The sequence below is a fragment of the Mustela putorius genome, unplaced genomic scaffold (genome assembly GCF_011764305.1).
Source record: "Mustela putorius furo isolate JIRA1106 unplaced genomic scaffold, ASM1176430v1.1 tig00003983_pilon_pilon_pilon, whole genome shotgun sequence".
NCBI lineage: Eukaryota > Metazoa > Chordata > Mammalia > Carnivora > Mustelidae > Mustela > Mustela putorius.
In genome coordinates this window covers 16,802,569-16,815,726 of record NW_025422123.1, presented here as the reverse complement: position 1 = coordinate 16,815,726, position 13,158 = coordinate 16,802,569, and the positions used below count along the sequence as shown (strand labels likewise).

The 13,158-nt window shown below is 39.6% G+C and overlaps 1 pseudogene; it reads right to left on the bottom strand.

The window, feature by feature from the left end:
• Positions 1 to 759: 759 nt before the first annotated feature.
• On the bottom strand, positions 760 to 3,349 carry LOC101678748 (annotated as a pseudogene).
• Between the last annotated feature and the right edge of the window lie 9,809 nt (positions 3,350 to 13,158).

Below are 13,158 nucleotides of genomic sequence, written 5' to 3'. Positions count from 1 at the left end.
ACTTGAGCCGAAACTAAGAGCTGGACACTCAACCACCTGAGCCACCCAGACACCCCAGAGTCTTTTCTGTTTTCTTAAAAGTGAAATGGTTATAATTTAAATCTATAAAAACCTCACAAGGACTTAAACTAAAGAGAGGATATAGTTAGATCTTACTGAATTTTAACGTTCACAGAAACTATATCAGATTAATGATAATGGGCCCAAATTGTACTTTTATTTGGGAAGTTTTGATGTCTACAGTCATTTAGGATGACTTCATTACTATCTAGTTGTATCTGAGGGACGAGTCAAACTTAGAGCCCCCTACTCCTCCACCATCTTAACTCCTCCTCCCTGTCTATAGTCATTTAAACCTGTCTTATTTTATAGGACAAGTATGTAACTTATTGTCCAAACTACAACACCTTAAAGGGTTAGTGGGAGCTCTGTGTATAATTGTGCTGGGAAACAAGAGTAAGTTGAGGCAGTCCCCAGCTCACTAGGGCATCTAATCACCTGATGTATAGCGAAAGACCTCACTCTGCACTCACTCATTTGGAAATATATTTTGTTTGTTTCCTTTTTTAGCAGAAGATAGATTTGTATTTATCTCTCACTTATAGGCAAGAATACATGAATATACATTTGCCGTTCTAAGTTTCTTTTTCATTTCAAAATACTTTATTTTAAAAACAGGTCAAAACACTAAGCTTGTGACCCATTCTACCAATGTACAAGCTACAGATGCTTGCTTAGCAGCTGACGGCACTCTTTGGTAGCATGTTTGAAAAGTGAATAAAAATCCTTATAAAACAAATATTCAAGTAGTTCTCATAGGAGCACAGATAAGTGGCTCCATCTTCTAGTGTTCCATATTGTTGCATCTGTGCCAACCCTACCTACAAAGACATTTCAAAAAAACTAGCACTACTTGTGAAACAGTCCCCCTCACATCCCATAATTCAAGCTAAACTTGAAGTTAGCAGATATTACATGGTAATGCTAGCTGAAGCATAGGTAGCTGGGGACACTTCATCCCACTTCATCCTGCTTTCCCAGTGGGAGCATGGGACATAGGCTGAGTGCTGACATCCTGCTCCTCTCCTTCCAGCAGGAACTCATGGTTCTGGATCTGCTGCATCGGTTGCCATGTTGGCTCCGAAGTCACATAGTAGATCGTCGGCCTCTGGAACCCTTTGAAAGTAGAAACAGTAGGAACAGTGTAAGCACCCATGTTTTCAAAGAGCGTCCAATCGCCCATATGCATCTAGGGCAAGTCACAACACTCAACAATGCAATTAAGGCTGTCACATGTTGGTACCCATATGCTGGTTGAATACTACTTCTAAGCTGGTTTGGGTTTCTTCTGCATGAGGGACTTTATGTGTGCATGATCACAAATAATGCAATTAAATGATTCATATACTCCATTATTCATGTAATACCTAAAGGTTTGTTCGTTCAACTCATCTTCATCATCAGAGTCTGTCTGTTCCTTTAGTACAAGATTTTTTTTGGCAATGATATTAACTACAAGCATGAAAGCTGATGCAACATCTCATCTGCTGCACTCAGCTATGATTCTCACTCCTAAGCCTGCTGGAAAACACTTGTCCAGTGCTAGGTTGATAACACTGGTGATCTCTTTAAATTTAAGCTTTACATCTTCAGATCCAAGAAAGCCACATTTGATATCAAGCAGGTACCATGTTGAAACCAAGCTCAGCTCCCATGTCAAAGACAGTGCTGGTCTCAGGGATAGTATGCACAGAGGTCTCAGTACAACCACTTCCTACAAGGAAGCTGACACCGATGATATCAATATGCAGCTCTTTTGCCCCAAAAGGTACCCCCTGGTTTTGAATATGGCACCAAATTTAATACTCAGACAACTGACTACTTTGAAATCATCAGTGGCGATCTGCAAAACCAACCTTGCCTTTGAATGTGCCCTGGCAACTTTGATCAATTGGACTTCACAATCAAATCCTCTGTACTTCATTACTGACAGTGTAATCTGAGACACTTGTTTGGATTTGCGTAGGTAATCCTCTCTGGAGACACTGGGATACTCAGTACCAATTGCATTTCAGTCTTGCTGGTAAAGTCAAATCCTGTCCACTTGGCAGCTAGGGTCTTCACTGTGGTTCCGTTATCACTGCATTTGACTGCATCAAAGCAGGTGACCTTAGGAAGAGCTTTTAACCATCTCAGATGTTTCTTTGGAATGTCCCCCAGGTCTACGACATAGAAGGCATCCTTATCATCAGAAGATGAAACTTCTTTAATTTTTTTGGTCCAGGCTGCCCTTGGCAGTAAAGTTTTCACAGAGGAAATGGCAGTCAAATTCTGTATTAACTAAAGTTGTTCATGGTCTCTTGATGGTCCCATGGAAAACTGAGATGGAATTTAACAAATTATGTCTAGCATCTCACAAAGGCAATTCCCAGGGATTCCAAGGCCCACTGAAGATGCACACGCTCTTGGTGCAGCAGCAGAGATTTTCTGATTTACACAGAATTTGCTGTTGTAGAGCACATGGCAGGGTGACAGGCCAGCCCCTTGGTGAGTGTGCAGGCTGGCCTGCTGCCCAGCCAGCCCCCTTGCCGCCCTGACCCTTTCCACGGGGACCACTGGCCCCAGGTGGCTTCGGAGCTCTGGCTCAGGGACTGGGGCCACTGACCTGTTGTTCCCTCAGAACAGAGTCCAGATAATGGATGCACGTGGAAAATGAACCCTAGCTATTCTAGTAGGTTGTGTTGTTTTGCCAGCTGAACTGAAGTGGATTGCATCATGGAATTTACCTTTTATATAATGTCTTCATTTTAAAGATTTTGTGGTCCCTATATCCTGTTTCTGGATTCTTACAGCTCCCTCCACCAGGAGTGTCTATTTCTGTGTTAGGCATATAAATGTTGCCTCTTCCTCCAGTACATATTAAGGAAATAATTCATGGTACAGTGCTTAATATTGTGGAAATGTGCGAGGGTGGGGGTCTATCTGTATTTCAGGAGTTGGGGTTTCTAAACAGACTCTTCCAGGCAAATTTTCTTATCTGAATCCTTTTTTTTCCTGCTCCCCTTGCATTCTGTTTCTCTGCTAACCAGCCAACAAAACTGACTCCAATATCCTCAATAACATTGGCTCTTGAAAAAATAGAAACTGTCCTATTAATTGGAATTCTTATTTCAGTGAACATACAGGGTCAGTTTGACAACTTGTAAAGCTAGAGTCTTGTGAAGTATCACCATGAAAATGACAGAGAGGCTCCTGTTCCTGCCCCAGAAGGGAAGTACTGAGTACCACAGTCTTGCCCTAATTCACCCTCTCGAGGAACTACCTTTGCTAGCAGCACAAACCAAGTCATAGCCATTAAAGAACATACAACTCTGAGAGAAAAGCAAGCTGAGAGAGAGGGAAACAATGCTGTCCACTTTAATACACAGGAGAGCTTCTTCAAGAATATTTGAGTTGCATGGAAGGTTGACCCTCAAACGGTTGCCTAGGTCAGCAGGACCCGCGGCAGTCCCTCGACTGAGGACTGGTCAGGTAAGTTAAAGCCGCCTTCAGGGCACTTTCAACTTAGGCACCAATTTCCTCAAGACTGAGGATAAGAAAGCAACACTGTTTGACTTCAACTTTCTCCTTCACTTTTTTTTTCTTGTTTCCTTTGTTCTTGTGAGTCCAGTATATCCAAGAGTGACTTGATGCAACATCTCATCTGCTGCACTCAGCAGGCTGGGAAAATTCTTTATAAGGATGTTGCCTCCTGGTCTGATCTGGACTTAACTTTTAAGCAATCCTAACTCATTTTCCAGGTTCCAGGCAGGACCGTGCAGAAATTTTTAAAAATGCATTTTTACTCCCAACCCCCTAAGTTCTAGGTTCCCTTTCACCATAAATTCTCTAGACCCTTTCTCAGGACCAATTTAGGTGTCAGAGCACAGCTGCTGTTTCTGATTACAGTTTTATTTTCCAGCTGTCAACTTGCCTCATGTCAGTTTTCTTCCATATATCCCTGAAAGTACAGTATGTCTCTTTGGGCTGATCTCATTTCTGGCTTGAGAAATTCAAAACAGGGTGTTCTTTTCTCCCATCCCCCCCCCAGACAGAAATTATTCTACTTTCATTAATTGTCAAAATAGGATATTCATGGACATACTTTTATTTCACATATATTACATTTTAATATTATATATATCACAATATATATGTATATATATTTTAGTCTCATGTTTCCATCTTTGAAGAATACAAATACTCTGAGGTTTTACTTCTACCATTAACAAGGCTAATCAGAACTTTGCTTTGAATAAGATTTGGTGATCTTATATACTCACTAGATTTCTGCTGAATTGGAAAGTCATTAATCATTTTTTTCCTTAGAAATTCTCCACTTTTTAGCTTTTATGACACCAACGTTTGTTGATTCTCTTCATAATTCTCTGGCTACTTTTTCCCATCTCTGATGACTTCTTTTTCTCAACACATCTTGCAGTTCTGTCCTTGGAGCCCTCCGCTTCTTACTCTCTACAACGGAATAACGTATTCTGCAGTGTTCAGACAAAAACTGCTTCTTGGTCAGTTACCCATGAAAATCTCCTAAGAAGGCACCACACTGGAAACCAGAATAGCATGTATTATCTTTTCCTCCAATATTGAAACTCCAGTTCTGACTGAGGCTCAGATGAAGTAGTGGTTTGCCCTTAAGGACTGTGCTGTATGACACGTAAATAACTTTAAAGACAAGCATTCTTTTTAACAAGGCAAGATATCTATCACAGCTCAGGAATATGGGGACTGAGACTGTAGGAGGGCTTATTTCTTTTGGAATGGCAGGTGGAGTCCCTGCACTTACTAAATTGTGATCTCCTATTCTGCCATGCATGCAAAGTTAAATTTGTAGTAGTGGAATGTGTGCATGATTGGGCTTTGTTACTCTCCTAGGGTGAGTCTGTCTGTGCTCACCATTTCGTGTGCCATCTCTGTGTAAGTGTGTATATATATGTGGAAGCTGTAAATAGTAATATTAGTATTAATTTAATTCTACTTTCCTGATGAATGTGGTAAGCCCAGAGGCCACAAAAACATGGTAAAACAGTATGGCTAGCTACTTCTGGATATATGTAGTTTTCCCAGTCACTCAACAATTACCCATTCAGCTCACTGTGTGGTGTTATGCCCGAGTTTTCACATCTAAGAGACCACCAAGGAGCCAACACCAATGCAATCGCATGAGGGTTTATTTGACAAGCTTAAGCTTGGGCCCAAGTATACCTGACATAGCAGAGTAGGGATGAGGACCCTGAACCAGATTACAGTCAGAGTTTTTAAAGGCAGAGTAGGGGTGGACTCGGTGGTGGGTGAGGACAAAGGAGATGTTCAGAAGGGCTATCAGGGTAAAGAAGACTGTCAGGATATTGGAGGCTTGGTTATTATCAAGCCAAGGCCATGTTCCCCTCTAGTGAGGCACTAACATGAAGACAGTTGGGAATTTCCTGGTGGAATGTCACATTCCTCCTATCAAGCATCAAGCATCCTTGTTAGTGAGATTTAGCATTGGGACATTTGTAAACCGAGGGAGACTGCTGTCTTGCAGGATTGTGATTTCTCCAAGTTAACTATTTGTTTACACATACTACCAAGGGGAGGGGAGCAGGTGGAGAGGGGATGCAAGGTGCCAGCTTTTGCTTTGTCAAGATGGCTGTACTTATGTCAGGGCTGGACTTGAGGTGGGTAAAGCCTTGTTTTTCTTGGCCTCCACATATGGCAGACTCTTTGCTAGGTATGTGTGAAAAATACAAAACAATTCCTGCTTAACAGACTATTATGCCTTATACAAAGTGGTGAGTGCATTCATTCATTTTTTTAGAGACTTGATTAATTTACTATGTATTAGGTATCGTGTAACACCCTGTCAATATAAAGAAGCATAGTTCCTGATTTCTGGGGGCTCCCAGTTTAGGGCTCGTGCAGGAAGGGAAAGAAATAGATGCATAAAATGGTCATTAAGATACAGTAGAGCCATGCAGATAGTTAAGCAGCATTAAAGAAGAAGGACAATAGTGCTGCAACAAACTAACCTGCATCCGGAAGAAGTAAAAAGAGATCTTGACTTAAGATTTTTCTTACTTGTATAATTTAATTATTGATATCATTGATTTGTTCTTTCGGACCACTTCAAAAATGAAAACCACTGCAGAGGATTTGGTGGCTGGTGGAGAACTTCATACAAGAGGTATGGGGCTTCATTTGGGGCTTGAATACCATTGTTATTTCAAATGTGGGGGCACAGTTAGGGACAGTGGGCACTGTAACCTGGAAGAACACTATAAGACCAAACATAAAGTAGAAATCATAAGCCATAACATAAAGCTAAGTAACATGAAGGAACGTAGGTTCTTAACAAGCTCTGTTGTGGCTTTCCTGACTGCATGGAGGTTGATGAAGAAAGTAAAGACAAGGTGAGGTGGCTGAGATGAGAATAGCATATGGGATGACTTACAGAGTAAGTTAGATAGAAGAATATGTACTTGGTGTCACACCCAACTTTCCATCCATTGTTCCCCCACAGCCGTTTTTAAATGAAGCGTCTCCTTTGTACTCACAGTGCTGTATTCTGAAAATATGTTATAGAAGAAAGAGAGAAAAAGTCAGGATTTACCTCCAAGTGTATAGCTTAACTTAAAAAATGGATAAGCAAAGTAAGAACTACGACACAAACTCGTAACTGGTATAACACGAAAATATACAAAGAAGAATTTCTGGAATCTGCCTGGAAGAGTCAAGGAAAGCTTTACCCATTTGGTCACCTTGAGTCGTGTAATGAAGGAGGGGTAAGATGGTAAGGTTGAGGGCACTGCAGACAGAAGAAACAACAAAAACCAAAAGGTATAACAGGGGCTTTCTGGGAGAACCTGTGTGTAGTTCTAAAACACTGCAGTTTAAAAATGCTTTTCTTCTTGGAAAGGGAAAGGGATCAGTGCTGGTGGGAAGTGAAAATGATCAGGGGCTGTTGAGCCTTATCCTCCAGCTTTGTTGGTCTCTGGAAGGGATTCACAGGGTGGATTATTATACTCAAATTTGTACTTTACAGACTTAGCTATAAACAAAATATGGAAGGTCCTGTTTAGTGATAATGCTAGAAATGAAACCTGTCTGCAGGAGGACTAGTTAGGAGGCTCTGTACCAAGAGTGTAGCAGAAATGGAGAGGTAAGAGACATAAAGTAGAGACTTGAAGACTGAACATATATATCCAGGATGAGGAAGTAGAAGGAACACAAGAAACTCATATAGTTTCTGTCATAGGTAACTAAATAAATAGTGGTGCCATTAGCTAGCCTAACAGGTGATTTAACCAGGCTGCACTGGGGACTCCAAAGCTATGAAGTTATAGGATACCTCTTCCCCATAAACATAGTTGGTGTGAGTTGATAGGCATGGGGCTATTTCCATGGTAGAGTCAAGATCTGGAGCTCTGTCTCCCAAACAGAGCATAAGTTAAGGGCACTGAAGAAGATGGCACGAAGCTGAGACCACTGGAAGAGACTGCTAGTGTTCATGACTATATTCTCTGTGCCTATTATAAATTCAAGAACTAGAAGACCAATAGTGAGAAGAAATTCAACCACAGATTTGGAAAACCCACTTGTCCCTACAGAAAAAGATAAGTAATAGTCTTTATTATTTTTTAAAGATTTATTTATTTATTTATTAGAGAGAGAGAGCATGCACTCAACCACCAGTCGGGGAAGGAGCAGAGGGAGAGAATCCGCTTAGTGCAGAGCCCAGCATGGGGCTTGATCTTAGGACCCATGAGATCCTGAGCTGAAACAACTCAACCCACGGAGCAACCCATTCATACCAGTCTTAATAGATTTTATAGGCTTGAATTTTCCAAGTATTTGTTGATATTTAGAGTATGCAAGTTTTTAAATTAACATATAATGTATTATTTACCCCAGGAGTACAGGTTTGTGAATCATCAAGCTTACACATTTCACAGCATAGAGTATGCAAATTTTTAATTATTCTAGAGCAACTGCCTTTTTCCAAATGTAGCTTTGCAACAAGAATTTTCTTTCAAATTCTAAAGAGATATTCTGAAGTATTCAATATAATTTGATTTTATTGGGAAATTTCAAAAATAGGCAAAAAATGTGGAATGTGGTACACAAAAATAATTCATTCCAATATATTTAAAGAAGAAAACCTCTCACGAATCAACACTATTTATCTTCTGCTAATAAGTCAAACATGGAGAAATGCTTTGACTTTGATATGCATTTAAATTGCAAAAAGAATTTGAGCTTGTTTTTATTTAAAATGTAGAAATGTGTTTTTGTTTTTACAGAGTGAGTTATGTACTTTTTTGATGTTTTCAAGGTTTTATTAAAACATGAAACAAAAACAATCATCAATCCAATTAAGGGAAAGTCTTGCAATGAACATCTGGTTTTGCCAGTCAGCATCCAAACAACCTTTTTTGGTAAAAATTTCCTTTGGGAACTGCCCTTTATTTTACTCTCGACAGTAAGATGTATGGTAATAAACCACATCTTGCTGTAAGGATGTGTCCTGATTGGAATAACGCAATCAGCAGAGCCCATCAGTAGAGTTGGGACTACAATGATCAATCAGCTCAGGTGTGGGCACATAATCCAAGAGTTAGATGAGGAGGCTTTGAAAGGAAGTCCTCCTCTCTCTCCTGAGGGCTTTGGGTGAAGTGACTTTCTAAGCCTTCCTCTTGATGGTATAGTAGGAAGACATGAGGGTCAGAACTGGTGCATTCATTTTGCTTTGGGAAGAGGGAGAACCTGAAGGTTCTTGGGAGAATCACAATATAGAACCAATGAGAAGGCTCCCACTCTGAAGGCAGAGCAGATAAGCTGGATATTTGTGATGATGTTGAGTTGCATTTTCCCGTGTTTCCTAATATGTTAGCTCATTTAGTGAAGAAATAACCTTCTATTGGTACTTTATGGGGACATATGTAACTTTCATCTTCAATAACTTGAGGTAGTTTATCTACTAATTCAAACATATCATGTCCATAATTATCAGATCATTCAAAATTCTGAATATGAAAGGAGAATTATTAAGGATGCCTTCTTGATACTGTGATTGAGGTTGTTAATGGGAATGCTTTTATAAGAAATTTAATTGAATTAAGCTATATTCAGTTTGCAGGAGACAGATGGAATCAACATATGTCTTTGAATATATAACCCAAGCCCAGGAACTTTGAAATCTGATGTACTCTACTTGAGAGAATTTCCTGTGTCAGGGAACCTGGCCAGGTTCAACTGGTTAAGTATCTGCCTTCAGCTCAGTTCTTGATCTCTGGGTCCAGGTCCTGGGATCGAGCCCTGTGTAGTGGGGGGAGTCTGCTTCTCCTTTTCCCTCTGCTCCCTCCTACCACCCACCTTTCTGCTTGTGCACTCTGCCCCCATTATGCTCTCTGTTCTGTCTCATAATCTCTCTCAAATAGATAAATAAAATCTTTAAAAAAAGAAAGAATTCCCTGTGTCTAATTTTACAATTTCTCAACGGTTAAGACATAAGAAGTGGAGCAAAAAAGGATGAATGTCATGACTTTCTATAAAGTCCCTTTTCTTGTTCGAAAGAACAAAGTGAAGAACTAATCCTTTAGAGTCATATGATAGGAGAACTCAGGAAGGGTCAAGAGTAACAGGTCAACTTTAGATGAATATTCCATTACACTAGCCTCTAAAATATTTACATGGAGTGAGCATGAGGTTTATCCCAAGGTAAAAAGACACTGTGACTCATTTCTGGGATATCTGAGGCTTCTCTGCATTTAGACCATTGGATGGCTATGTTGGGACAGCTCTGCTGGGCAATGTGCTTGGGTCATAGACAGAGTAGAATGTGTGATAATATCAGGAGGAGAAATAAGAAACATAATAAAAAAAAAAGAAATATAATTTGCAGAAACAAACATTGACTATCATATACCAGGCCCAAAGATATAAAGTCAATGCCAAAGGCATATTTCATCTGGAAATTGTACCTGGATCTATTACCTGAGAACAGTGACTCTTGATCTGTCAAACCTAACCTCTCCTTTTCATAATAAATGTTTTATTATCTTCTCTTTGCTGTCCTTGAATGAAAATAATAGATGATATAAATTAACTATACATATAAATTACAAATCAGTATGATGGTCTAACTGTAGAATCCAAGAAAAATTATATAAAAATAATGTTTATATTTTTCAGTATATGAAGGCTTACACTACACTGCCCTAGATGGTACAGTGAGGTCATCAAATGCTGTAGCTGTACATAAAATCATGAATACAGAAGCTACAAAGAGAGAAAGGTAGTGATGTGATTTATTGGTGACTGACATATCAGACTAGTGATGTGGTCTTCAAAACACTGAATAACTCTAGAAGAATTTCAAGCCAGACAAAGTCTAATCTTCCCTGGATTTGCATTCTTGGCAAATTTAAGATATTAAAATCCAGTGTATTAAAGTTGCAAAAGTTTTATGTTTATAAAAGAAATGGAATTAGGTTCTAGGTATAGATATTTGTAAAATGGTAAACTGGTCTGTCATCTGTGATTTCTAAGAGATGCTGGACAAATTATCTTTGTGTAAACACATTGTACCCACTTGCTGCCAGTAGCCTCCCATAATCATTGTGACCATCTCAAACTACCCCTACCTGTTTCCCAGACTACACACAGGTAACTGTAGCATCCCCTTTGATAATCAGAGTTTTATGTGTTAATAGTGATCCAAAGCATAAATCATGATGAAGGACAAAATGCTACATAAACTGTGTTACTCACAAGGCCGAATGAGAATGCAGAATAAGGATTTTGCTTGGATAGTTGACAAACATATAATTGTATATGGATACATGTAAATTGTATGTGGACACATATAAATGTATCCATATAATATACTGTTTAAATTATTTCCATATAAATACACGTATCTTGTCCATAAAAGAAGGTTTGTTTGTTTGTTTGCTTGTTTGTTTTTAACTCCAAAATAAAAGAATCGATTGCGAAGTAAATAGTAAGCAATTAAAGTCATACCTGGCATTTCAAAGAAAAAAATTATTTTGAAACTTAAGTGTCTCTTTGCATGTTTTATATTTGGTGTATGGCCTGGCGTATGCTTGGATTCAAACATGCAACTCCAGGAATGGCTTTTATTTTGGAATTGGGTTGAACAGACTCCATTACTGCCCGTGTGGTATGCCAGCCTGATCAATAGCCTGATGAGGCATGTGTGGCCTGCACTGCCCAGCCCCACTATTTTCAACCTAATTAGCAGCTGCTCAAAGATGGGAAACAGGTGCAGATCTAGGGCCAGACCAGGGAAGTCTGCCTGTAATTAACAAGGAAAAAAGGGTCAGATATTGGGAAGAATATCAAATCGGCCCACTGGGGTTAGCATGCTGGCCTCAAAGGCATAGTCACCTGAGATCTTAAGCATGCTAATGTAAATTATGCAAGCTTTCAAACAACGTGGCTGCATAATCAGTTGGCAGAGAGGAAAATGATTTTTTTCTTTCTTTTTTTTTTCAATAGAGTAGGGAAAAAGGGCATCTACAAACTTATTTTTTTCTCACCATGTTGTGGACCTGCTCATCATGTCAGGACATTTTCTGAGAAGCAATCAGGAGTCCTTAAAAGAAGTTATTAACCAGTTACAACCATTGTAGAAATAGGTGAAGTTTGGAGGAAAATCTAATAATCAGGTTGTTGAGAGAATTATGTAGTAACAGATAGTTGAAGCAAACACATGATACACATGTGGTTCTGTAGAGTGAATTGATTTCAGTCATTGGCAACTTTTTGAATTGCTCTGTAATATGAGGCCCGTGTAAGATTCACAAGGACTTGCCAAGGGCCAGGCTAAGTTTGGAGAAGGTGAAAGAGTCAATTTTTGAACAAAAAAAATCAAGGACAGTTCACATGCCCTGTTCAAATTCTGGCTTTAATAGTCAACCTTTCAGTACCAAGAACTTCTTTCTATTCCAGTCCATGGAGCTTCAGTTCACTGTAGTCTGACAAGACTTTACGTCTTGTTCTTTTTAGCATTTAGCATTTAGTCTCCCAGTGGACTGTCACCTACGTGATACCGGATTTTCTAGGCTAGAAGGGAGTTTTATATTCCTGGTTGGGCAGTTGGTGGCAGTTCCATTCAACCTAGCCAAATTAACATTATGGTAAAGAAAAATCCCTCAAGCTCAGATATTTACCAAAGGTTTATTTCTTGCTCTCAGTGTAGGTCTTGTGGATTGACTATGGCTTTGATTGACTTCATTACAAATCTTAAGTGGGAGGAACAGAGTCTCTCTGAGACATGGCTTATCCTTGTGAGGATACAATATGGCAGAACCTAGTCCTTATTGTGGTGTGAGTAATGTGTCTAAAACAGTGTTAATGTTTTAAAATCAGAGTCGTATGCAATGACACTAGCTGCCTTATTTTTGTTTTCAGATATGCACTATGTGCCAGGTACTTTATAATTTTATTTTTCACTCTCTGTGGAATCTTGGAGTTATCACCATTTTATAGAAACCGTGGCTCAGAAAATTTCAGTGATTTGCTCAAGTCTCTTTGGCTGAAGAAAGTGGTAGCATGGGGATTCCACCTCAGCTTTGTCATAGCTCACTCTCTTCTGAATGTACTATATAGCCTCAGAAGAGGTGGCAGTTGTGGCAGGCATCTTATCTCATGGGCTCATAAAACAATCTGTTGCATCTGTCACTTTCTGATTGTAAGATGATTGGGGGCATAGAGGGTGCCTGTGCTGTCTGGTGAGCATCAGGCTGTAGCTCTGGGGCTCAGTGCAGTGAGCTTGAGTACTAAGCAGAGGATACACACTTTCAGGATTGAAGTCAAGGCACCTGACGTCTTTCTAGGATCCCTTTCCTTCAGTATCTTTGTATTAGGATTCCTCGATTTTGCATTGTTGATTTTTTTTTTTTTTTTTTTTGCACTGGATAGTTTTTTGCTCTGTGTCTGTGTGTGTGTGTAGTGACTGTTCTTAGGATGTTCAGAAGTATCCCAGCCTCTACTGATTAGATGTCAATAACAACTTTCCCCTAATTGTGAGAAACAAAAATTACCCAGTGTCCTTGGGGTGTGTGTGTGTGTGTGTGCGCGCATGCGTGCATGTGTACA